General features: G+C 35.9%; 1 long non-coding RNA gene across 2 annotated transcripts in view; it reads left to right on the top strand.

The window, feature by feature from the left end:
* LOC126644280 (uncharacterized) overlaps window positions 1-24,691 on the top strand; it is a 40,068-nt gene extending 15,377 nt beyond the window's left edge. Inside the window, exons 1-4 of one of the 2 annotated variants that reach the window (XR_007629900.1) lie at window positions 5,402-5,494; window positions 6,443-6,586; window positions 11,949-12,113; window positions 24,232-24,691. This is a non-coding gene — a long non-coding RNA (uncharacterized LOC126644280). Of the gene's footprint in view, window positions 1-5,401; window positions 5,495-6,442; window positions 6,587-11,948; window positions 12,114-24,231 lie in introns of those variants that run through there. The other variant, XR_007629901.1, reaches the window with a different exon arrangement.
* Window positions 24,692-25,450: the final 759 nt, after the last annotated feature.

Genomic DNA, 25,450 nt, shown 5'->3' with positions numbered 1-25,450 from the left:
CAATCAATTAAAACGTAAAACATAAACCATGAAAACTTACTTATCCAATTAAATACACTCTAAAGTGAGTTTTGGGTTTCTTTTTCTGAAATTCTGAATTTAATTTTGGGCACTCAGGAAATATGGAGAGATTAAGAAGATTTACTTTTATGATGTGGAGGAAAAGATAAAAATATTTTGAGGTTTTTTACTTCAGTTGTTATTTTCCATTGATAAAAAAATCCACCTTAAAGAATATAAACTGTATTTTTTGTAGTCATTTTATGTTCAGTAAGTAGAGTAATCTTAACACAGAAATGGTCCCAAAGAGCACAGAAACTAAATTTATTCTTCAGAAATATCATGAATACACAGAGTTGCTTTGTCCCAAGTATGATCTGTAATTAGACACTATGGCAAAGGGCATTCTACTACTGCTTGCTACAAGCCCCTTCAAAAGAAAATGTATTTAAAAGACCATTTCTTCTCAAATGAAAAGAAGAAAGAGCCTGCAAAACTGATGTCTGGTGAGTTTACTGCTTTCTTAGAGTCGTGAAGGAATTGAACTGGATATCAAATGCCCTCTATACTTTCGAAAATCGTAGTCATCTATCAGACACTGAGATCTATAAAAGGCAATTAAAGCAGTCATGTATTTTGCTGTAATGTGGAATGAAGAAACCTTGAAAAAAAATGCATAGCAATACATTTGAGATATAGAAGAATATCTTAATGCAGAATAGAAATGGCCAAAAGAAATCTGCATTTTTAAGAAGAAAAACATTGATTTAAAAAAAAAAAAAGAAGAATCTGAAGGAATTATTCTCTATTTTTTTCTATGTAAATGAAACCACTTAATATCTACTGTGAATTTTTAATTCCCTGTGGATAATAATCAGTGTAACCTGGGGAGACACTACACTTCTCAGTCTCATGTCTGACTGGAATGAGCATTACAGTATGACACCTGAAATTGTGTGCAACAATCATGATTCCTAAAACTAATTGTAATTATGTGGAACACTGGGCTGATTTGTTAAACCTGAGTATAACTCTATCCCTAGCAAAGCGGTCCATACTCAGATGAGCTCACTAACAGTAAGGATGTCAACACTTTGAGATTTGCAGGTTTATGAAGATGTATATGGTACTTCATTTATTAAGATAAAAATACTTTGATCATACTAGCTTTCGTTCTCAAAGTAGTTTCTTTCTATCTGAGGGATGAGATATACTGTGAACATTACTATCACAGTATGGAATGTAAATATACACTGAAAATAAGGAGTGCAAAAATATGACAAATTCAGTTACTTGCTTGGTTCATCAACAGTAGTTCTGAGATGTAATCAGAAACAAAAATGTAAATTCACTTTTCAAGTCAATTCAATTTACAAGTCAATTCACTTAGTTTGGAGGAAAAAATGCATTAGACTGATCTGCTGGGACACTGCAAGTTAAATCAATAAACCCACACTTTGGAATTACTGTAGATGCTGAATCAGCACAAGCCTTGTGAAGATGAGCATTTAAGGGTTAAATTGCAATACATCATATACATATCTAAATGCATTCACTAGTCTGCACATATAGCTTCTCGAATGAGTGGTATGTAATTCGTATATTGAACCAAGTCTGCAAATAAAGTAAGTCCTCTGAAGTCATGCTATTTTTAGCTGTAGAACATCTAAACTTAGACATTGAATGTTTTTATATCTTGGTATATTAGCCTCTCTTTCTTGTCTAGAGAGACCCTCTACTTCACTCTGGGTACTTGTCCTTATGACTGATGCGCAATCTCTCAAAACATAAAATGTTCTGCTGGGCAGAGATCCCAAGTAAGGAAGCACAGCAACTGAAGGATTCAGTGACTGATTGAACTGTGTTTCAAGTCATCCATGGGGTCAGTTGTCTGTGGCACAGCAGCAAAGATTGATATGAATAAAATGTATTCTCCACTCAGCTCTCATTTGCTCGAGCCTGAGAATCAGGAGTGCAGGTCCATAAATTTATTGAATATCCTCTTTAAAAAGAATTGCATAAGCTGCATTTAACCTGGCCTTGATTTTCTTTAGAGATTGCTCAATAACTGATTCACCCTCCACTTTTGTTTTGACCTCTATTTTGTGTTGATTTGGGGGCATTCTGCTGACAAATCTGCACCAATGTTTTTTTTGCGCTGTAGCTGAACTCAGTGGAGAGACTGCACAAGGTATAGGACTGATATTCTTGCTCTGTTAAAGTGTGTGTAAACTGCTTTGGAATAGATTTAATGTCCTTGCCTTGCCTTAACCAGGATCACCCTTGTTTATGGGAAATATCAATGACAACAAAAAAGTGGGAAAAAACCCCAAAAGAAAGTGGCAACAAAATCTTCCCAAGAAACGTTGTCTCATGGAGAATGTTGTTTACCTTAGTTTCTACTATACCATCGAAATGGATTCTTGCAGACCAAGAGACGTTACATCACTGGGTACAAAGCAGGGAAATCCCAACTGTGATTCAATAGTTATTTTTGAACTTCATATGTTCTTCTGGTTTGTGATGCCTTTAGGTCAGTTTGGGTACCCTCTAAATATTTTTTTTTTTTTTTTTAAAGTTTTACCAAAGAAAAGTAGTAGGAAATTTATAAAGAAACCTGAGTGACATCCTCCACATCATCAAAATCAAATTGGTTTGACTAGGTGGGTCTAACAGTGAGATATTGATGTAGAGACTATAAACGGCATTCATCAAAACTTTGTATATTAGCAAGTTTGTTTAAAATCAAGAGTGCACCTCAGGATTTGTCTTCTCTAGGCTGTGAAACATGTTGTTACATTTCTCCCTTAAAAATATTTTCCATTGTATATGTGACTGACCCTAGAAAACTTCATGCACTGATTCTCTAAGTCATATCAATAGCAATAGGATGACTGGCCCTTTTTCCACAAGTATATCTTTTGAGACACAGTACTGGTGGCTACAGGCTTATCAGAGGGGACCCTCTTTAATAGTGATCTTTAGTCATTTAACAAGGTATTTAAAATTACTACCGGTTAAAAAACCCTAACAAGTCATGCTTAATATTAATTATGCATATTAGCATGATTTCATTCAGTAATTGCTCCCACTAGAAATTTCTAGAATTTGATTAGTTGTAGTTGAAGCACACAACTTCAACAGATATTACTTACTTGTCTTATGTAGGATCATGTGAACTATTTTGCTGCAGAAAATTGCTTTTCACAAGTTTACTTTGAGTTGCAGAATCATTTATAGACTTCAGAAAATAAAAAAGACACTTTCCACTTGTGTGAAACTTTCTACTAGAGGCTCAAAAAGTGCTTCCTGACATTTTTGTTTCACAATCTTTGCAATACAGAATAGCACTATTATGAGCTTACAGATAGGGAAAATTAAGAAGAAAAACCCCTCAGATAACTTATATGATAACACAAGTCCTTAGTAGAAATATCCACTGGACAAGGGAGTATATTATTAATACTGATATAAGCTAGGTAACCATGCGAGTAGATTTCCATGTAATTATTAACAAAAATTGCAAGTTTTTTAAATTTGTCAGAAAATTCAGATGTATCTTCAAGCATACAAAAAAATACTTGTCTGATGCATCCTGGACCCAGTGTTTCAGCTAATGCACAACATATCTCTCTTCATCTTCCCAGACAGACACACAGCAGCCAGGGCAGGGCCCCAGGAGTGCCAGTGGACACGTACTGGGAGTTCAACCCAATCACTTCAAATCCAGGAAGTGGCTAGCTAGTGTATCGATCGCTTAGTTGCTGCACCTTGTCAAATAGCAGTAACTTTGTTGTTTAGAGGATGTTTTGGCCAAGTCTTCCTGACTTCAGTAAGACACCAGAAGGAGAAAAGACATCTTATGCTGCATTTTCACTCATTGATTCCGTAGTGTTCACTGGATTGCGTGATGAGGCATAGAGGAAGTCAGAGCAGACTAACACGTGCCATAATGCAGATAACTTACCTAATTGTGTGGGTTTAAGTGTAAGTTTGGATATTATTTTGAAACACGTGTCCTAGATCAATGGAATACCAGATTGTGATTTTTTTTTTTTATTTTATTTTTTACCTCAAGAAAGAAAAATATTGGAGTGAAAGCATGTCAAAGGAGGGAACTTCGGGCTACCATGAGATTTCAAATATGTTGGTGTCTATTCAGGAAAATTCCAGTAAAGTCATAAACATTATCCAGCTTTCACACAGTCTAATTGAATCGAATAATATTCCAGAATTTCTCTGTTATCACCCAAAACAAAACAAAGTTGAAAATATTCAACAGTGTTCTGTAAGAGAAATACATTACAATGTATTTTTCCTACTGTAGAAAGGATTAATTCACATGCAATGCATCAGCAATCTATATTTTACATTCCCACTCAGAAATATACACATGTACTCACTCTCACAAGAGTATACAGTAGCTGCAGTCAGATTTATGTCTCTGTGGAGCAATTTGAAAGAGTGTGATCCAGAAACTAAGCTGAACATTAAGCCTGGAGGAGCTGTTAAGCAACAAGGCTTTACTGATTAAAACATGAACTTTATTTTAGTTTATTTAATTCATTTGGCATTCAGCTGTTTTATGTTAATTAACTCTTATGCAATTTTTATTAAATTTACTTTAGGCCCTAAATGAATATATTAAGTTGCTATTGACAATTGTATTGACTATGGAACCCACATTGAATGTATTGCTGCATTTAATTCACAACACAATTATGAAAAAGAAGATCTTGGTGGTCAAAGACAAATATAGAAAGTCAGGAGGTATAAATCGAAACGGAAATCTGCAGTGCATTCACTGGAATGTTGCAGCTACTTTAGACAGGGATTTTTGGAAGAGTAGCAACTCACAACCTTACAGTTCTTGGGAGAAGATACCTTGGAAGCCCTAGTTAAAGTATGCTCAAGCCAATAGTAGGACCAAAAACCAAATTTGGAAGACTCTGTTTTGTACTGCAGTGGTGGATAGGGAGAGTTCCCTGGAGGAAAATCCAAACCTTGTATTTCAGTCTCCGCGTTTGTATATGGTCATGGTTACCTATATGTTTGAAGTGCTTCAAATTTTATAATGCCTTATGAAACAGATTCTGCTCTGGTATAAGCAGATACAGTTTGACTGTCAGCTGTGCTACAACACTGGATAATCTTTTAAGTAATAAGTACCATCAGTAATGACACTATTAAAAAGCATTACTATCTTAGCTTTGCTGTACAAGGTAAAGTGGAAAGATGATTGTGTTGTTACAGGACAGAAGTTATGAGTTCAATATCCACTTGCTTGGCAAACCAGGGGTAGGGTCTCCATATTTTAGTAATCCCCCTTTTCTGAAAAACTACCTAAACTGTTGAGATTAACTTTTTTTATTTCTGTGTTTAGCACCACCACAACAGGACAATTAAAAGATATTCTGAGACATTAGCAGAGGGTTTTTTGTTTGCTGTGCTGGTATCCTCTGAAACACTCTAAGCAGCTCAGGTGCTGCTATCTGTGAGTATGCTTGCTTTTCCTTAAGTTAGTTTTTAATATTTTGAAAAATGCAAAGCTGGCAACAAGAGAGAACAAAGTTCATTTATCCACGAGCTAGGAGCACTAAGAAAGTGATGTACATTAGACCATTTCACATCTGGAAATTTCTGCAAGGTAGTTCAGCTCTCCAGTGTCTTCTCTTTTAAAGCCACTTAAAGATAGTAACATCTGTTTTAATGAGGTTTTGCTGATTGGTATGCCTGATGAACAGGAAATGGGCTGAAATCAGCAGCTCATTTTGTAGACCAAGCACTACAAGTAGAAATATGTCCAGGTGGTCAGTTTCTCTAAGAAGAGTGAGGTGAAATGATCCTCTCCAGGGGCAGAAGGACTTGCAAGCCCTGGCAGATGGCTGTTTTAGTCACAGGAAGTAGCTCTAATAGGGATGTTTGTAGAAAGATGTAAAATCAGTGAAAAAGGGTGCCAGCCATTGAGTTAAATGACTGAGGAAGTATAGTGGCTTTTATCACCTTGCTTCAGTCTTTTTGCTGAAAATAAGATATGGTGTCCTGTTCTCCCTGCAGAAAATGGTACAGTATTATAAGCTGTCCTGTCCACTGACGCTATGACACAAATGATAACAGTCACTGAGTTCATAAATCTGAGAGGCCTTCTAGAGTTACAGATGGATACAGCCATGAAAATGTAGGAAGATGAAAATAAATTTTAAAAAAGTATGTTCATGGCCTCCTCTAAAGGGAAAAAGGCAATAAATACTCCAACTTGGATTTGGTTCTTCAACAACTACATGTAAAACACTGGTTAATTTTGAAAATGGCAGTAGTGTTATAATGCCAGTGAGGATTGCGTTGTTTGTTTTCTGATCACTCTGCAGGAACAAGTCTGGGAGAAAAATCTTAGAAAAGTCCATAATACTGCCTTCCTTCTTCCTTATGTCTTCCTTTTCAGGGGCTTGCTGAAATCAAGCCAACAGTTTTCCATCCCACAGGAAAATATGAAAAGAAAAGCAGTGCTATGGGAAGAAACCTCTTCAAGGACCTCAAGCAGAGCAATTACATTATGGCAGAAAACAGATGGCAGATCCGAGTATGGGTAAGAGGATATACAAGAAGTTAAGATCATATACAGTGTGATTTTTTTTTTTTCCCTCAGCTACTGGCTTCTCTCCTGTGTTTCTGGTACACCAGCTGAACATGGATGACTGATAACCTGAGGTCCATTCCTTCATTGGTGTTGCTAACTACAAGAGGAAAATATGCTGCTTTGTGCTAAAATCATGTTAATCATTAAAAACATGTAATTTTCTTTTAGGATCTCGAGCTATTAAACTGAGAAATAGGACAAATGTAATTTGTTAAAATATTACACTCAGTGAAAATAGCGATAAAGTTAAATTCCTACTTAACGGTATGATCTGATAAGGCTTTCCTCATCTGACTGCACAAGGGCAAAAGATAAACAACATGTTCTTTAGATGCTTGTAGTCTCTGAAAGAAAGGGCCTTTGCCATTTACGTGGGGGTTTAAATGTTTATTTTATGTGTGAGTGTAAATCCCCCTGGAAAAAGCGCTGGGGATGATGGCAGATTATAGGGTGCGATTTACTCACATCCATATCCTGAGAGACAAAATGCCTTGAAATGGTCCCCTGTGTAATCTGATGTAAATTATTGTGGAAGTAATAAAGTAATGAAGAATGTGTACTGTTTCATATCTAGAAACTGTTATTTCACATATTTGAGAATCTCTTGGTCACCCTAAAAAAAGTCATGCTTTTGATTACCCTGATGTTTCCGACAAATCACCCACGTTTTTGTTTTTTGTTTTTATTTTTAATGAGGTGCACTTTTGCCCCACCCAGTGGTCTTTACCTAAATTGCCAGCTCTGCTTCTTTTTTCAGAGGCGTTTTCTCCCCTCCACCCCAGTTTGGAGGGTGGATCTGCCACTGATAGCTGAACAAAAGCAGCATCTGTCCCCTGTTGCTACCCTGAGTATATTAGGCTATCATTATCTGCAATGACACTACCATCTGTAATGTGCTCTGGGGCAAACACAGGCACTGCCAGTAGCTTCAGCACCACAGGCAGATGCTTCATCATGCAAGAGGATATATGAAGCCAAAATATGCTATACATGAATCCAAGTACTTGAGAAGAGAGAGAAGGAGAGGGAAACCAGGAAATAAAATGCTATTCATGTGTCTCATCAACAAAGACAGAAACAAGGAAGCATAGGCTAGGTCAGGTACATTACTCAATCTAAAGAAATAACAGCTATAAAAAAGAGACTCGTTTTATTGCACTAGGAATCTGAGAGACTATAGCTTTTTATGGACTTTTATATCGTCTGCTTTTCACAAAGAACTTAGAAAAAATTGGTCTCAAATTCAAGTCATACATAGAAGGGTTTTTTTCTTTAAATTCCTGCCTTTGTTCATTTGTAACAAAAACCAAAACACACACACACACACAAAGATAGGGGAAAAATAGAAAGAGAAAAGGCTTTCTTTCTTTTTCTTTTAATTTTATTATTTTCTTCTCTCTAAATCACAAAACTTTTATGCAGAACTTTATCTTCCTCTTCCTGAACCAACATCTCTGTCATTAAGTTCTCAAGGAAATAGAATTCTCCTCCTGGACCACATTGTCACATGTGAAGACACAAGTGCAAAATAGAGAAAAATAAATCCTCTCAAAAACCACAAGCATTCTGGACAATACTCATTTGTTTGGTTAGCTTTTTACACTTTGGAGGTAGGAATGCAAAACCATGTATTTCAACCCCTATGCTGATTTCTCTACCTGCAAGACATACATTCAAAGAACACAGTTCTCTTCTTTTTATAAACCATATGCTTACTGAGTATGTGCTTTATACATCAGTTGCATCACTAGCTAGGTCTCTTGGCCAAGATTTGGCCTTCAGCATCATGTGTTCTGTATTCATACGGCAAAAGAGAGCCACCATCAATAAAAATGTACTTTCCTTCCAGAAAGAAATGTCTCTACAAAAGCTACTTCAGTACTCTGTAAAGATGTTAAGAACACCAGTATCCAGAAGTGCCCAAACACATGAGTAACAGCAGATCTGCATTTTGGTGTCATTTCCTTCCCCCCTCTCTGTCTCCCTTCCCCCACATATGGTCTCAGAAATTTTCTCTGAATGTTCCAGAAATTAACTGCATTGCTGCAGGCAAAATTCTTCTCCTGAAATATGTAAAATACACACAGTCTTACATGATTGTACACATCACATGCATATATTAGCAATATTTTTCCCCTATTTCATTTGCTTCATAAAAAAAATAATCTTTAAGGAGTGCACTACTTTCACAGAAGCAGAGACAAATATTTTTTGATAAATATTACACAATCAGTTTTAATCATAGGTATGGAAGAGAGGATTATAATAATTCTACATGGTACAGAAAAAGACCAAAGGATTCTGACTTCCTAATCCACAAATTGTTGTACCCTCCAGTCACTCTTTTATAGAACCACGAGGACACCGTCTCGTTGCAGAAGAGGAGTTATCAAATGGTGCCTTTGTATTAGGTGGTCCAGTGCTGCCTCTATCAAGACTAAGTAGGTCATTTATAAGAGCCCCAGCACACAGTGTATTTTGCAGTAGGAATTTGAAGTTTAACAGACAAGCAACCATCCAGGCAGCAGACCTGATCGCATTGTATACAAGACAACATTTTTCTCAGAAACTCTCCTTCCAAATAAGCACAAGGTATCTTGAACATGCCTAGAGAGAAAATGGTGCTTTCACTATGTTTTCTCATATGGTAAATGTTTTGTAGGCATTGTTTACACATCATCATGAGAAATCTATGGTGATTTTCTGGGTATTTGTACAGGCTTTTTAGAGTATTCTACACATTGTTGCTTCTAAAAAGAGCCTACTTAGAAATACAGTCCCAAAGAGTTAAACCAGTTCAAGCTATTCTAAACTTGTCACATTTGTCTAGGGGAAGTTTCAGGGGGTTTGTCAATTTTAATTAGAAATGGCACAATGATTGTGCACAATGCAGCAGATTATCAGGGCTACTTGTTAAATTATAAAAGGCTGGCTAAGCTTCAGAGTGAAGCTAGTGTCCAAATTAGCAAATTTGATAGTTTATAGTTTATGCTCACAAAAAATAATTGCTTTTTCCTCCTTTCCTTTGCAGACTGTGTTCTTCATCTGAGAAAAATACCAAGCCTATAGATCTCTAGCTAATTTATGTGAATTAAACCAGTGTTCACAACAATAAAACCAAGTAAAATACCATGCCCTTTCATAAGCCTTATCTCTTTTCAACATTTCCCATTTTTATGTTAAATTCATAATATACCCTTTGCTGAAGTATAGTAGTTTTTCATCTCAGAAGGTAATATATTGTGAATTCCAAGAACACATGTTGAACAAAAGAAAAAAAAAAATCTGTGATATGCATGGATGAGCGAAGAGAGGGAAGGATAGTCTACCATACACCTTTTCTGTTAGAACTGTCTGACATGAAAGACATCTCCCTCTGCCACAGCACTGATGCAGAAGTTATGTCTTCCTCTACCAATGCAGACTGCAGAAAAGTAACCTGGCACTGGACACACATGAAGCTGAAGCACGGGCTCCTGCATCATCCCCTATCATCCTTGGATGACTTGCAGTGTTGTTTGAACTTGACTTGTGGGACAGCTCTGATTTCACGCCCAAGGTCATAGGATGATTTTCTTGCCTATAGAGCTAATTCTGGAGTCAATACAAAGTTTTTTATGAGAGGTAGTCAAAAGAAAGATAAGGATCAAACCCTCCAATTGTTAAAGTCTCAAATGATAATCCGTGGTGCATCAGCCATCTAATAACTCTGTTGATGGTCATTGGAAAACTATAAGACATTTCTTCTTTTAATCTTTAAGTATTAATTTGTGTTCAAACACAGTTAAGAATACATTGAGTAGGAAGTAAACTATATTTGCAAAAAAGCAAAATAGATTTTGGGGAAGTCTGTCAACAGTGTATGATCTGAAGCTTGACTAGAATTAGTTTTTAAGGTGTTGTAAGCAGTTGTGGCTATCCTGCATCTTGAATTCATTAATTTATTTTTTCATTTTTCTAGAACAAAGATCTTCCTAATTGTATAACTACATGTAACCTCAAGCTCAATAGACAGTGCACTATTAAAAAAAATTAAAAAAAAAAAAAAAAAGAGAAAAGTAAGAAGTTCAAGTCCTATACTGGAAGAGACAAGTGAATCATTGGCTCTCCGGTTCTGAAAAAAAAATACTAAGAGTTAAAATAGGAAGAGGAGATAAAATCCAATTTCTCTGTATCAAGTCCAGCCTCTCTACTGATTATTTGAATTGCACTGACACCTGTGGGGCAAAATAAAGACAGCTCAAAAATGTACCAAACCTGGTACACTGTAGAATACATCTTCCCTCTTTGCAGTCATGCAGTCATCTTCCATCTATCATGCAATCAACAACCAGGTCAACAATCAGATGGTTTGCCGAGGTCAAACAAATTCCAAACAAGTGCAAGTCAAGGGAGCAAGAGAAAGGGATGGTAAAGAGTTGTTTCTTCTCTCCCTCTCTTTCAGCCCTCTCTTTCCTCTTCTCCTCTCTCCCTCCTTCCCATCTTCTCTCCTACTCTCTCTCTTTCTCACATACTGTGGTGACTGTCAAAACAGCATATCCACACTAATATATTCCATCTAGAAATAATCTCTTACAAAGTACCTTATTAAAGAGTAAACCTGCATAATGATTAATTTCATTAGGCAACATTCTTCCCTGAAGGCTCCTGTTTGTAATGAAATCTTCAGACAATCACTACCTAGGGAAGCAACATGTCTGCTAAGAGCATTGCAAAATAATTATCAAATGACAAAATATGACATATCAACCTATTTAGATAATTGAGTAATAATATTCTAAAGAACACCACCCCCACCTCCCCAGGCTCATTTTCATATACATTCAAACTGTTTACACTACATAGTGCAAAATGCCCATTAACTTAACTAAAACTTCACAGTACCAAACCACTCTCACTAGAGCACACTGATGACATGCAGAACAAAGACAATGAACAAGACAATCCCTAATTTTAAAATATTGCCACACATTATATATTCCAGAACTGAGTATGTTATATTGTCTCTATGTGTCACAGTAATTTAATGAAATTCTAATAGTTTTGTTTACAAATTTTATCAAATATAAGAATTGTGAAAACTGCCTAACACGCACACAAAATAGGCTTTTCTTAAAAATGTCATCTAGAGACCTGAATAAAACCCTTTGTGGAATCTGTAATAAGGAACTTGCTTATACATATTTATTACATGAAAATATCTTGATGCCAAGACTTGAGAAAGACTTGTTTCAAATTAGAATAAGCTTGATTTTGGAGCAAGAGATAAAGTGTACAGTGGACAACGTGCTTTTTTCTTTTCTCTCCACAGACAACTATCTTGTATTGACAATGAGCTATACTGAAGAGGCCTTGCTCTGAAGGAATAAAGAATGTCTGCATTGTGCACACAATCTTGTGCTGAATATTTACATTTGCTTCCAAGAGTTTAGACTCCAGTAAATAAGGATTATGCGGTGGATCTGCCCTTACAAAGGTTTGCTTACTGTATGAAAAAGCTAGCTTCCTCTATTGCTCCCTTTATTGACGACTTTCTTTTCAGACCTCAAGAACTCAGAGATAAAACATCTTTTGAATCCTTTTTAGACAAAGATGCCTTATGCCCACAATGCACCCTGTATCTCAACCTCTGCATTTTGCTAACTTGCTATAATTTATTTAAATGTAAGCATTTTTCAGCACAGTTTTGTTCTGTTCTATATTAAAATGATTGCAAAGATATTAAATTTTCAGTATAGTGTATTAACTCAGACTACAGAATGGGCATACTAGTAGAAAAATTCTGATTATTCAGCAATGCACCTCACAATTGTAGTGTTCTGTGTAGGTCAGATGATGTCATCCCAATTGCCCTACTGTTGTGACTAAGGAGTTAAGGAAAACAAAGAAGATAAACAGGAGGAAAGTGTGCCTATTGTGATATGGTTTTTTTCCCAATTATCTTGTTTTAAATCAAATTATCAACTTCAGGAAAGTACTACTTTTCACTATTTTTTTCATAGTTTTAAGAAAACTTTTTTCTTAATCTATATTTATTCTATTTTTAGCATTTGAAAAGTTGCAAAGTTTTTGCAATTTACTATCTATTATGTGCAACATAATTTATTCAGTAATTAACATGCATTAATTGCCATTATGAATTCAATATTTGCTCACAGTTGTTGCATGTTGATATCAAAGACAATTTGAAATTGCGCTTTCCTTACTGTAGAAAGGTATCGCCTCATTTATATCCCATGCAGAGCACTGCATTAACCACCACTGACACTCTCATTAACTCCTAAATCTTTGTTTTAGAGCTATAGTTGGTATGCTGTATAGGACCATCTTTCATGCATACTCTCACTATTATGTGTAGGTACATTCATCTTTTACCTTTCATTTCCCCTTTTTTATCATCTCCAAGTGATGGGGCTAAATGGAAGCCATTTCAATGAAAAATACAGTTATCATTCCTGAGATTTTCACATGATATCTGTAATCTTTGGATGGACACAGAACGGTTTTGTTTCTAGGTTCAGACAAGAGCTCAGGTCTGCTCCTGCCATTACAGTAGATAGAGTGTTTGATTGCTATGGTAATTTATTTCCTCGCTTTTAGCATATAGCAGAGTATTACAATCAAATGGTTAGTACCAAAATTAACTCTTCCCTAGTTGGTTTCAGATACTGTTCTCTGCTTTGAAAATGTGTCTTGGGTGTGTCCTGCCTAGGGATTCAGAGGTCTGTCAGTTGCTGGCAATGACACCGCTCCAGGGGACGGAGAGAAGGTGGCCTTTCAAGCAGGTCTTTCTCCTCACTTTCTAAAGAAACAGATAGTTGAAATAACTTTTGCCAAAACTGTGAGTACTGGGTTTGAAATGGCAAGTGGGATAGCACAGCTAAGAGGGAATAGCAATGGCATCTAGAAAAAGAACTGAGAATATGTGAGAGAAAGAGACTAAGGCCACTGAAGAAGGAGAGGGAGGAGGTGCTGTATCCTGAAAATAAAGGATATTGCAATAGTCTACACTGGGCATGGAAGGAGAAACCCAGGTACTAGAATGTGAGTCCTGCTGCAAACAACTGCATTGCACACCCTGAACCCACTGTGACTGTGCTCTCCCTGCCCACTCACCCTCCTCTCTGCTCCACTAAATTCAATTTCAACCTATTAAGCTCGAGAGCCAAGCAAAAGAGCCTTAAAGACAGTTGCTTAATATGACTTTGAATTCCAAAGTATTCCATTAAAGGAAAAAAATTCAATGATGATAAGATGTACAATATTTTGCACAATAAGTAATAATGAAAAGAAAGTTCAGTATCTTATTCTGAAAACCTGTAAAATCTATTAAATGACCTGTTTGGTAAATACATTCATAGCTCTTCCAACCAAGACCCACAGTACACAAAATAATATGTACAAGGTATTTTTAAATACTGTATATAAAGTGTGAGAAAATTTATTACATTTATAATTTGGTGAACAGTATAATAAGCCATCAACAGAAGCTATTGCTTGTCATGCATATTGAGAGTTATGGTGTATGAATGGGTTGTTACTAATTAGATTTCCATGGTTAAAGTTGAGTTTACCTCCTTCTCTGGATACGGCTTGGTGAGCTTTTGCAACTGCTTGTTGTTCAAGATACTTAAAAAGGAGAACAGTTATTTCATTTTCTTTGAACTCGATGAACTCTGATATGTTTAAAAAATCCTTTAGTAAATGCTGTTTAGAGGTGATAAATTTGCCCCATCAAAATGATTAAATTTTATTCTTGCTGCATTTTTTTAAAAATTAAACCTTGCTCATATGACAGTTCATATGATTACAAGATATATGATTAATGTATGGTCAGGATTGGTTGGATCCTTTGAATTTGATTTTAATCTGTCAGGACTGCTCTTCATGTTGGACGCTGGGTTTTTTGATAAACTTGACACCTAGCAAGTGCATTCACCATACAATTATATGAGAAATTCAATAGCCAAATTGTCCACTAGAGCATCCTCACTACTTTCCATCAGTTATAGTCAGGAGAATATTAAACTTTTAAAGTATAGTGTAACTAATCTTGGATTCAGTGCAATCAAGGGCAGAAATCACTGAATGTGATCCAAAGAAATCTTGTGGTGTTTTTTTCTCATCAACACATTTCCTGGATCCTTGGAGATTTCAGAACATCACTTCTAATTTGGGAATAATTCTGACTCTTTGAATTACAAAGAATGGCATGCAGTTAGACAGCATATAGTGGGGAAGACAGATTTATTTCAGCATATTTGAATGCAGGATTAACAGAATCATGGAAACATTTAGGTTGGAAAAGGCCTTTTAGATCATTGAGTCCAATCGTAATGGACTTGAGTCAATAGATTAAGACCTTTTTTTTGCTGTGTTACAAATCAATGGAAAAGCAATCTTTGTGATTATTCTTGAAAGAGAAAGTAATTTTTTTTTTCCCAAAATCGTTCAGTTTTCTGCAACAGCAGCCTATATCAGGGAGTAGTTCAGGTTGGAATCCCAGCCTGCTGGTTAGTTAGTTGGTTGTTACTGTACTTTGTAACACTGGATCTTTGTAATGGTAAGATTACAAATAAAGCTTCCTGAGAAGCAGGTTGTTTTCTATATGAGAAGGTAGGTTGTTCCTATCTGTAAAATATCTGAGTTATAAAATCACTGAATTTTTTCAGTGATAGTTTCAACTTTCAGCAAATAGATATAATTTCCCCCTAGGAGCTGAAAACTCAGTACATTAAAAAAATATTCATGTCACATGTTGGCCAAAAGTGCATCAAGGGGAAAAATCTTTGCTAATGAACCAAACCTACTGAGAGTAGTGGCATGAGACTTCTGAATTCCCATGGGGCATTATTATCAGCAGATGTGAATAAAATGTTTCAGCTGAGTATTTTTGACATTCAGGTATTTTGTTTTTGTTGAACAGATGCAATTTTCTGCAGAGGGCAGACACATCTTTCTAATTCTTATTTTTGTCAAAATCTATTAAATACGTTTCAAGAAAATATTTTGATGAGGTATTTGTGTACATGCATCTTTCTTTTCCCCTGTACCCTACCTCAAAACCAAGACTTATTACATTACAGTTGGATTTGTTTTGCCTCCTTGCTCTCACAGAGACAGTGTGCTTGACAGAGAGCAGCTTTTCAAACACAATATGCACTTTGATATTAACAAAAATAGTAAGAAAATAGAATAAAAACAAAAATGTAATTGCTTTTACTGCATGACTGATTGCTTCCACAATACAATTAAGCAGAAGGGAAAAATTATTGCATCTTTGGCAGTTAATTCAGGGTGTAGCACACCACTAATCCTCAGAGGACTTAATTTTCTGCCAAAACTAAAGAAAGTATATTAAAAATACATCTGATCACCTGAAAAGACAATTCAAACAATTGTTTGTAGATATTGGGACTGGCGCTGCTTAACATCTTTGACAGGCACATGAACAGTGGGATTGAGTGCACCCCCAGCAAGTTTGCCAACAACACCAAATTGTGTGGTGCAGTTGACCTGCTGGGGGGAAGGAATGCTTTCCAAAGAGTCCTTGACAGGCTTGAGTGGTTATGTGTGAACCTCATGAGGTTCAGCAAGGCCAAGTGCAAGGTCCTACACATGGGTTGGGCCAATCCCAAGCATAAATACAGACCGAGAGGAGAATAGCTTGAGACCAGCCCTAAGAAGAGGGACTTGAGGGTGTTGGCTGTTGAGAAGCTCAACTTGACCCAGCAATGTGCGCTTGCAGCCCAGAAAGCCGATCATTTTCTGGGAAGTAATTCTGCCCCTCTACGCTGCTCTCATGAGACCTCACCTGGAGTACTCTGGGTTTCCCAACATAAGGAGGACATGAGCCTGCTGGAGTGAGTCCAGAGAAGGGCCATGAAATTGATCAGAGGGCTGGATTACCTCTTCCATGAAGACAGGCTGAGAGAGCTGGGATTGCTCAGACTGGAGAAGAGACTGCTCCAGGGCCTTCTTACAGCATCCTTCCAGTACTTAAAATGGACCTACAAGGAAGCTGAGAGGACTTTTTACAGGGGCATGTACTGATAGGACATGGGGGAATGGCTTTAACTGAAAGAGGGTAGATTTAGCTTAGATAATAGGAAGAAATCCTTTGTTGGGTTAACTCTGCTATATATAAAAGGATGCAGAAATTGTAATGTTGTTAAAGTGAACATGCTTCCAAAATGGCTTTTGTAACTTGTGCAAACTTACCTTCTCCTTCCCAAAATCCCTCGCTGTACTTCTGGAATGCCTAAGAGATACCTGGAAGCTCACCTATTGGTTGTTAACCCTTTCTTGTAATTGGTTGGTTTGTGAGACCTCCTGGACTCTCAGTGGTCACCTTGTGATCTCCCCAAAAGGTATTTAAGTCGCTACCCAGAACAATAAATCTCTCTGCCTGCTTCTCACCTACCTGCTGCTGGCATCTGTGGTCTCCCCGTACCAGCCATGAGATGCCACGGGGTAAAGTGGGGAGGGGAAGGGAGCATCACTCCCCCTCGGAGCAAGGGGTAAAAGGAAAGGCCTCTTGCTCTGGGGTTCCCTCTCCCCATCCACCCTCAGCGTTTGTCAATCCTTTACTGTGAATGTGGTGAGGCACTGGAACAGGTTGCCCAGAGAAGTTGTGGATACCACACTCATGGAAATCTTCGAGGTCAGGATGGACGGGTTTGAGCAATCTGGTGTAGTGGAAGGTGTCTCTGCCCATGGTGGGGATGGGAGTTGGAAATAGATAATCTTTAAGGTCCTTTCCCACCTAAACCAGTCTACGATTACATGATTCTATGAAGAAGACAACTAATGCACATGTTGTAAATCACTGTCAGACCACAGATTGTTTTAACTAAAGCCATTCCTGTCTTGAATTGAAGTGCTTTACTTACAGAAAGTAGTTTGCCTTCAACAGAGTTTTGTTTGTTTGGGTTTTTTTTTTCTGCTAACTAAACCATCATTACACGATGCCTCAAAACATTATTTCTTTATTTTTATGGAGGAATAGCTTTAGCAGATCCAAATGTTTAATCTTGCTGTAAGAGAAAAGAATGGTATTGGGTTTCTGAAATAAACTCATCTGTATGAGTAAAAATGTATGTATATTTTCATATATTTATATATATATGTGTATATTTATAGACGTAATTACATACTCTCACAGACAGACACCTATAAAGTCATTTGGCTCATGTCAATCTACTGTTACTCTTTAGGTGGCAACAGTTTTATTCACCTGTGAATGTAATATTGCCCAGATGCACTCTATAGTAATTTCACTCACTATCCAAATATTTTCTAGCACATTTTTTGGGACACAAAGAAGCATTAGATGATGGTAATATTTTAATGGATTAACCACTGATATTTTAACTTCAGTTAACTTCTTTTTTTGACTTTAAATTATCTGATCTGTTTCAATAGCACATGGCTAAAGTTTGTGCTGCCTGTAATGGCGGTAATTTTCCTTTCAGGTTTTTTCATTTGCTTGTTTGCTTAGATTTTTTAGAAATTTATATACTGCAACAAATCTGGTTAATAATTGTAGTAGTAGTAGAGAAAGGAGAAGTAATAAGAACTGTAACAATAGAAATTGTAAAATCTTGTAAAAGTCCTTTTCCACCAAGGTAAGAGCATTCTCTTGAAAATTGAACTTACTCTTGCAATACGCGTCTCCCCTCCTGCTCCCCCCAAAAAAGAAACCCACAACCAACAAAAACAACAAAACCCAAACAAAAGGACAAAAAAACCCAACAAAAAAACCCCACCAAATCCTGAATCAAAGACACAACCAAGAATGAACTCAAAACTCCTCTTTTTCAGGCAATTGCCCTAACCAAACTACTCTTCCCCTTCCCAGAATGCTGTCATATACTGAGGAAATTTAGTCATAGACCTTAGAATGAGAAATCTAGCTTTACTTCCTCCAGGTGGCAGAGGCGAAATCAAATTGGTATTTCTATATGCTCAGAACAATACAATTTTTGTGAGTGTTCTGCTATTTCTGTTTTCATATCTTATCCTCTTATTTTGTTATAAAAAGGCCAATTTTAAAGCCAGTTGACATTATAACTAAAGAAAGCTATGCACTTCTTCAGCTAAAACCCCAGTTCTGCAAGTACAAGTGTAGTGCAAAAAGTCTGAGACACTGAGTGAAGCAAATGTATAATTACTGTTTGTCTTAAACCATTATTTATTTATGGTTAATGCAGGTTTTTGAAAGAAAGTGCTTTACATCTTCATTTATTTAGCTAATTGAAAGTTACTTATAGCAGTCAGGCAGCAGAAAATTGAGCAATTGATAAAGGCATTATAACTGCATCAGCTGTTCTGTCTTGTATTTCTTTTGGTAAATAAGAAAATACTAATTCAACTTCAATCACTTGCATTTAACTTTTTCTTGAAAAAGTTTAATCTGTTACTCTATCATTAAAAAAAAATTATGCCTGTCTTCTATGCTTTCTGACACTTTATGCAAGCATGTCTCCAGTAACTGTCTCATGCTCCGAGACTCTTACTAATAAGAAAATTATTTATAGCTCACCTTATTCTTAAACTATAATAATGACTAATAATAAGTCAAATATTTTGTTAAATCCTTTACACTGATTCAATTGGAGAGAAAGTATTTCTGCAGTCTGCTGTGTGAGGATCCTCTTCACCATGGTGAGATGATAGTATGCTGCAGGATCTTAATCGCTCCTCTTAAATACATTGTAAGAGAAATACAAATTAAGATAGAACAAGAATAGAAAATGTATCCAGCTGTATTCTTTCTGTTCTTTTTTCAATTAATTTTTGCTTGTTATTCAAAGAAAAAAATGTCTAAGCTTTGAATTTATCTAAAAAATTCCCAAAAAAGTAGTTCTGTATAAAAGTTGATCTCAATGACAAAAGAGTTTTGATGCAGTTGGTAAAGAATTCTATCAGTAAAATTTTAGTCTTTTTAAAACCAATGATATTGATACAAGAATTGAGAGTTTATACAAAGTCATCACTGATTTCTCTCAAAATTTTGAACAAAATTTTGAGGCAATCATGTTCCTGTGATCCAATATCATGACGAATCAGACAAAAGAAAAAAGTAGCTAGACATAAAAAATGATGGAATCTGGTAATTGCAAGAGTTGTGTTAGGAATTAAACAAGTTAGCTCAAGACATAATAATTCATAATTATATGTAAATGTCTGAATATAGGAATGAACTACTGTACACATATATGCACAGGAGGTCAAACTGAGAAAAAAATCTATGTTATTGAGCAATCAGTAAAGATAGGTATAGATAAAGAATAAATAGGATAGGAATAGATGGGATATATAAGGAACGTAACTTCATGTGCTAAATAACACTGAAATGTTAGCATGAAATATTTTTTCTTTGAATCTTTTTCCCTGTCCTTGTCATATAAAATATACATGGAAATATATTTATGATAGCTACTTAGGACAATAGCTACTAAAAATAACAAAGCTTTCAAACATACCAGTGGGATCTAACTTGCTGAATACATATTTGCTATGTAGAAAGGATAATTTTAAGCCAAAGAACCAGCTGAACAAATACATATATATATATACAGAAATGGCTTAAAAAAGGTTAAAAATCTTTCAATTTGGTTATGGTTTTGTTTGTATTTTAAATAATTTAAATGTACTAGCATCTGCAGTGTAATCCTGAATAGCTGGAATTCCCCACTGAGGGCATATGGAAATATTAGAAAGCTGAAAGAAGATTCACAATTTTCAAAACTGGGAAAATTTTTAATATTCCAACATCTACACGGGTGTCATCCCTAAGGCACTTACATGGTAAATTATCATTAGACACTGATGGAAATAAACTAACATACTCCAACAGAAAATAACAGCATTTTGTACATTGGGACTATGATTTTCTAGGGGATGGAGACAGGACAGAAAAGGCTTATGAAGACATTTGTTGCAGCATACCACACTGATACTTCATAACCCAGACATTCTCAATATGCACACACACAAACCCTCAGTGAGACCCAGCAACTGAGTGAGCTTTAGATCCAAATTTTATCTAAGTCTACTACCTTTTGATCAAGAGTTTTGGTGCAGATCACTCTCTAACACTGCTTAAAAGAAGCCTGTGCTTTAAAAGTTTTTTTGAGTAACCAGACATAGGGGAATTCAGTGAATTTTTAATTTTTTTCTAACTGTGTGTGTGCATGCATGTTGATATCCATTCTGCTTTTGCAAAAACTACCACGTTTTGCAGGCTGAGAATGAACACAAAACTATTTGCATAACATCTGCACTGCTTGGAGAGTTGAGACACTACAGCAATTAGATCCATGCTCTATAACATTCACTTGCAATTCAGGCAACTACTATAGTTGAGCTAATTTAACGTTTAGTTAAAAGATATTTATTTTTATTTTTCCCTTTCTTATTAATGCTGTATCAAAAAACATTTAATAAACTGTTTTATTTTTAAACAGGCAGCTATAAAAATATTTTCCCTCTATATTTTTAAAATGAAAGAAACTTTGAAGGATAATAATTTGTTAAATATGTGACAGTTTGCATCTACAGCGTGTGTTCTAATCTGACTGATTTTACACAGCTGTCATTCTACAGCCTATAATCTGTATGCATATGATATAAACATAACCTTTAATGAACAAGATTCACATGCAAAAGTTGCTAATATAATGCTAGCATAGCAGCACCTGCCAACACCTCTACAATTAGAAGTCTGTGTCAGCATTTCAATTATAAAGCAACTTCTAATTTAGAGGATCATAACTTGACAGTAAAAATTCATTCTGTGTTGCAAGTTGACATGCAAGGTCTCAGTTCAAAGCATTTTTATTAATACAGGTTTAAATTGGTTTAGATATTATGAAGTTAGAGAAGACTAAAGTGGAAAATGAAGACACTCTGTGGATGTTTTTTCATCACCACTGTAGCTCAAACGCTTTGAAAGGGAAATCTGCAAATGTTACAGTTGTTTATGTGTAAGTAGGATCAGTGACTGGTTCTCATGCTATTAATGTAGCAGTAAGATCTAAGCTTTAAAACTCCCCAGTGCTATATTTCTTTCTAGTGTTTTTTAGGATGCATATTTGTCATTAACATTAAATATGATACATTAATTTATTAACATATTCATTCTTTAATGCACTGATTCACCACTAAAACTTACTATGGCAGTACATGTGTGAACCTACGGACTAGAGGTCTCTCCATAATGACATATCACTTACTAATAGCATTTCCATGAATTAGAAACTTCCCAAGTGTGTATTGACACAATTGTTCCAGCTGAGAAATTACTGTGTACTGTGTCAATAAGCTACTTATCAGAGTTGCCTATTGCTTTGCACTGACACAGTAACTACTAACTACTGCTCAGATATAGCACTATTTATTGTGGAAAGGAAATAATTTTCAGTCTGTGACAGGGTTAGGATCCACTGAGGGAGATAAATGACAAGGATTTCATTCTATTCTTAGATGGGTGGTTGTAAGAGGCAAAAATGTCAATAACAACTAGATCATTTCTGTGACCTTGCTGAGAATATTCCCCTCCACCCTATTTCTAGCTCTTTCATGCTGTTTTCAAAGCCCTAAAGGACTGAAAAGCATTGTGCAGAGCTCCTGGAGTTCAACAGTTACATCAAACAGTGTGCAAAGGGTGGCACTGCATTCCTTTGGTGCCTTATGGAAAAAAGCATCTGAGCTTGACAGGGAGAGCAAGGAGAATTACGTCTGAGGAAAGCCAGAATACTTTGGGCAACCTGAGGTGCTGGAGGAAGGCTTGCTGCTGCAAACCACAGCAGCAGGGGAAGCTTCTGAGTAGAAGCCAGATACCAGCTCATGGGGCCAGAGCTTCATGTAGAGCTGCTCTTCATCTGGGGTATATTTTCACATGAACATGTCCAGGTAGCAGCTGTTCCCTGGAAGAACATGGGCCAAGAGAACCCACATGTCCTTGCAAAGGACAGCAGTCAAAAAACAGTTCCTGAAATTGTTTTCCAAGGAATGCGTCAAGTTCACAACCATGTTAGCCCCCTTGTGAGCAAGGCAGCTCTTTGCTGAGAGACATGTTTGGAGATTTTGCTCCCACAGATGGAAACCTTTGTTACATAATTACGGCAGCACGTGTCAGAGCTCCAGTGTTGCAAGCAGAGGTAGTAGCTTGCATTTTTGTGCCAGCAGTAGGTGCCAGGGGTTCAACAGATCTCCAAACACATAATGGTGTCTTGTACTAGTCCCTTTAAATTCAAAAACAATATCTATGAACTGAGTTTGTTACTGGGAAAATAGTAATAATTGGTTTGTAAATGCATTGGAAATTAAAGTTAAAAAGCTATCACAAGCAAGGGAAAACTGGGGGAACAAATTGCCAAAGAAAGGCAAGGAGGATGTACATCAATAAAGTGGGCTTCCCTTAATATCTTTCATGTCCACATACTGCCATCACCTCTAAACTGCCTTCGGCTGAAATCATGCCACTAGTACTAGTACATGAATCACATATACACCTGTATCACCCTTCAGTGCTCATTACCTTACAGGAGGCTTTTAATTTGTAGCCGTTTTCTCTGTTATTTCTCATAGTGTCTTACAGTGCCAGGAGTATAGATATTGTAAGTACCCTTCACAGTCACAACATTTTCCAACATCTGCAACAAGTCATAAATGCACACCATAGCTCAGAAGAGTAGCCTGGGATTTATATGATTTATACACAATTCAGCCAATAGAATACCAGACACTATTTCTTCTAATGCTCTCTTGTTTCATTTAGAAGTCTTTGTAACAACAATGAAAAAACAAAAACCAGAGGTCTGTTCCTCCATATTATATTAAAGACACAAAATTTTTCAATCTTTATAGAAAAGTACAGTTCTTACTTTCTTAATTAATCTTCTTGATTCAACATAATGACATGCTACTAGTCAGAAGACATGCTTGAAAGAAATTTGAACTATTACATAATTGTGCAAAGGTATCCTAATCCAAACTCATTCATATGTATATGAAAACCTAAAACTTCTCATTGTTAACTCATGTTTTGCATCTGTCATTGAAACTTGAAAATTTTTCTCCCTTTCTTGCAAATTATGACATTCAAGTCTATCAGCCAATGATAGTTCATCAGTACTTCATAAAGACTTTTTAACCTGAAAGTTTAGACCTGCATTTTATACAAACACTAAACTAAATACCAAAATTATCTGTATAACACGTTAGAAAACAACTTTGCAGCACCCTCTAGTGACACATTAGCAAGTCAGAATGTTCTGGAAAATGAAGCAGCCAACAAGACAACCTTGCTCTGAAGAAAACCACTTTTGACATGACCATGGTGGCAAAAGGTGTTCACTTTCACTTTTCTAATCTCATAAGGTAAATTAAAAAGACCTGATTTCTCCAAGGCTCTTATAAACAAAAATGCATTTTCTTGACCTTAAATCATTCAGTATAGGAACTGGATTTATTCTACATTTGAAGCCACTCTGTTAACATAAAATCAAATATTTTTTTAATATCTGTTAAGAAGCTAAATTGGCACATGCAGAATTCCTATATCTCCTTTATTCCTTATGACTTAGGTCCGTCATTGTTCAGTGCTTCCTGTGTCAATGTGTTCCTACAGCATGAAGATGTGACAGCAGACACCTGACAGCTGAAAGATTTGCTTCACTGCATGCAAGTCTTTGAGCATGACTTTTGAAGCTTAGTATAATTTGGCTCCTAAGCATTTAGAATCAGCTTAAGATCAACTCATATCTTAAGATTATAAATAATTTCTTCCCCTTATGACCACCATATCCCAGCTGCTAATAAAAAACCATGCATCTATATATAAATATTAGGCTTTATCACTGATTTATATCTAATACTGTGGTAATCTAGTTAAGGAAACAATACACACTACTTAATGAAGTTGTTAGTAAGGTATTGGAGGCCTTTGGTGACTTTGTTACTGCATTAACATTTGTGTTGCTGTAAAAGGAAATTATGCACGTGATGGACTCATCTGTCAATATTTTACTATATTGTGTAATACAAAGCTTGGCTTATAGGGTTTTGTATTGTTTTTTAACTCTCTGATAAAACAGTATACATCTCTAATTAATAAGGAGCATAACTTTTTCCTTTTTTGTGTGTGTGCTTCTTTACCTTTAGAATTGAACTGTTTTTAAATAATGACATTCAGCTTCTCATTCTGTTAAATTATGCTTTTCCATGTGAGCTATGACACATCTTTCCTTCCTATATCTTCCTATATAATACCCAAAAAAGTATAATTTAAATATAATGATGTTGCAGAGATCTTAAGGAGTTGTTTTGCTGAATTTTGAACTGTGCCGCTATATCTTGTGGTGGAAAGTTAGTAAAGTAGTTTTTTCAGAAAAAGAAACATTATTACTTTCTTTCCTTCTCCCAGCTTGCTCCTTTAATATAAGGGTTTCCATATTATATTTCCATTATTATTCCATTGTTATATACACAGATAAAAATGACAGTATAGAATAATGGCAACTTATTTGGCATTGTTACATACTGTGAAACCTAAGATTCTCCTGTCTTCTTTCATCTACTCATAAATAAATGTAAATACTTATTCATAAAAAATAAATAAGTTCATCTGCCCTTTTCCTTTCCTGATCTGATAACAAAATTATTAAAAAAAAATATTTTCTTTGTAAAGGTTCCTTGAATTGAGCATTTCTTGCATCACATAAATTGTTTACATACATCACATATATTGTTTACATACACCACATATGTTGTTTACCTGAGTAAATATCAGTTAGAGCAATGAAT

This window comes from Myiozetetes cayanensis, unplaced genomic scaffold, assembly GCF_022539395.1.
Source record: "Myiozetetes cayanensis isolate MyiCay16 unplaced genomic scaffold, myiCay2020 scf1, whole genome shotgun sequence".
In the NCBI taxonomy this organism is placed as follows: domain Eukaryota; kingdom Metazoa; phylum Chordata; class Aves; order Passeriformes; family Tyrannidae; genus Myiozetetes; species Myiozetetes cayanensis.
This window is presented reverse-complemented; position numbering and strand designations above follow the sequence as displayed.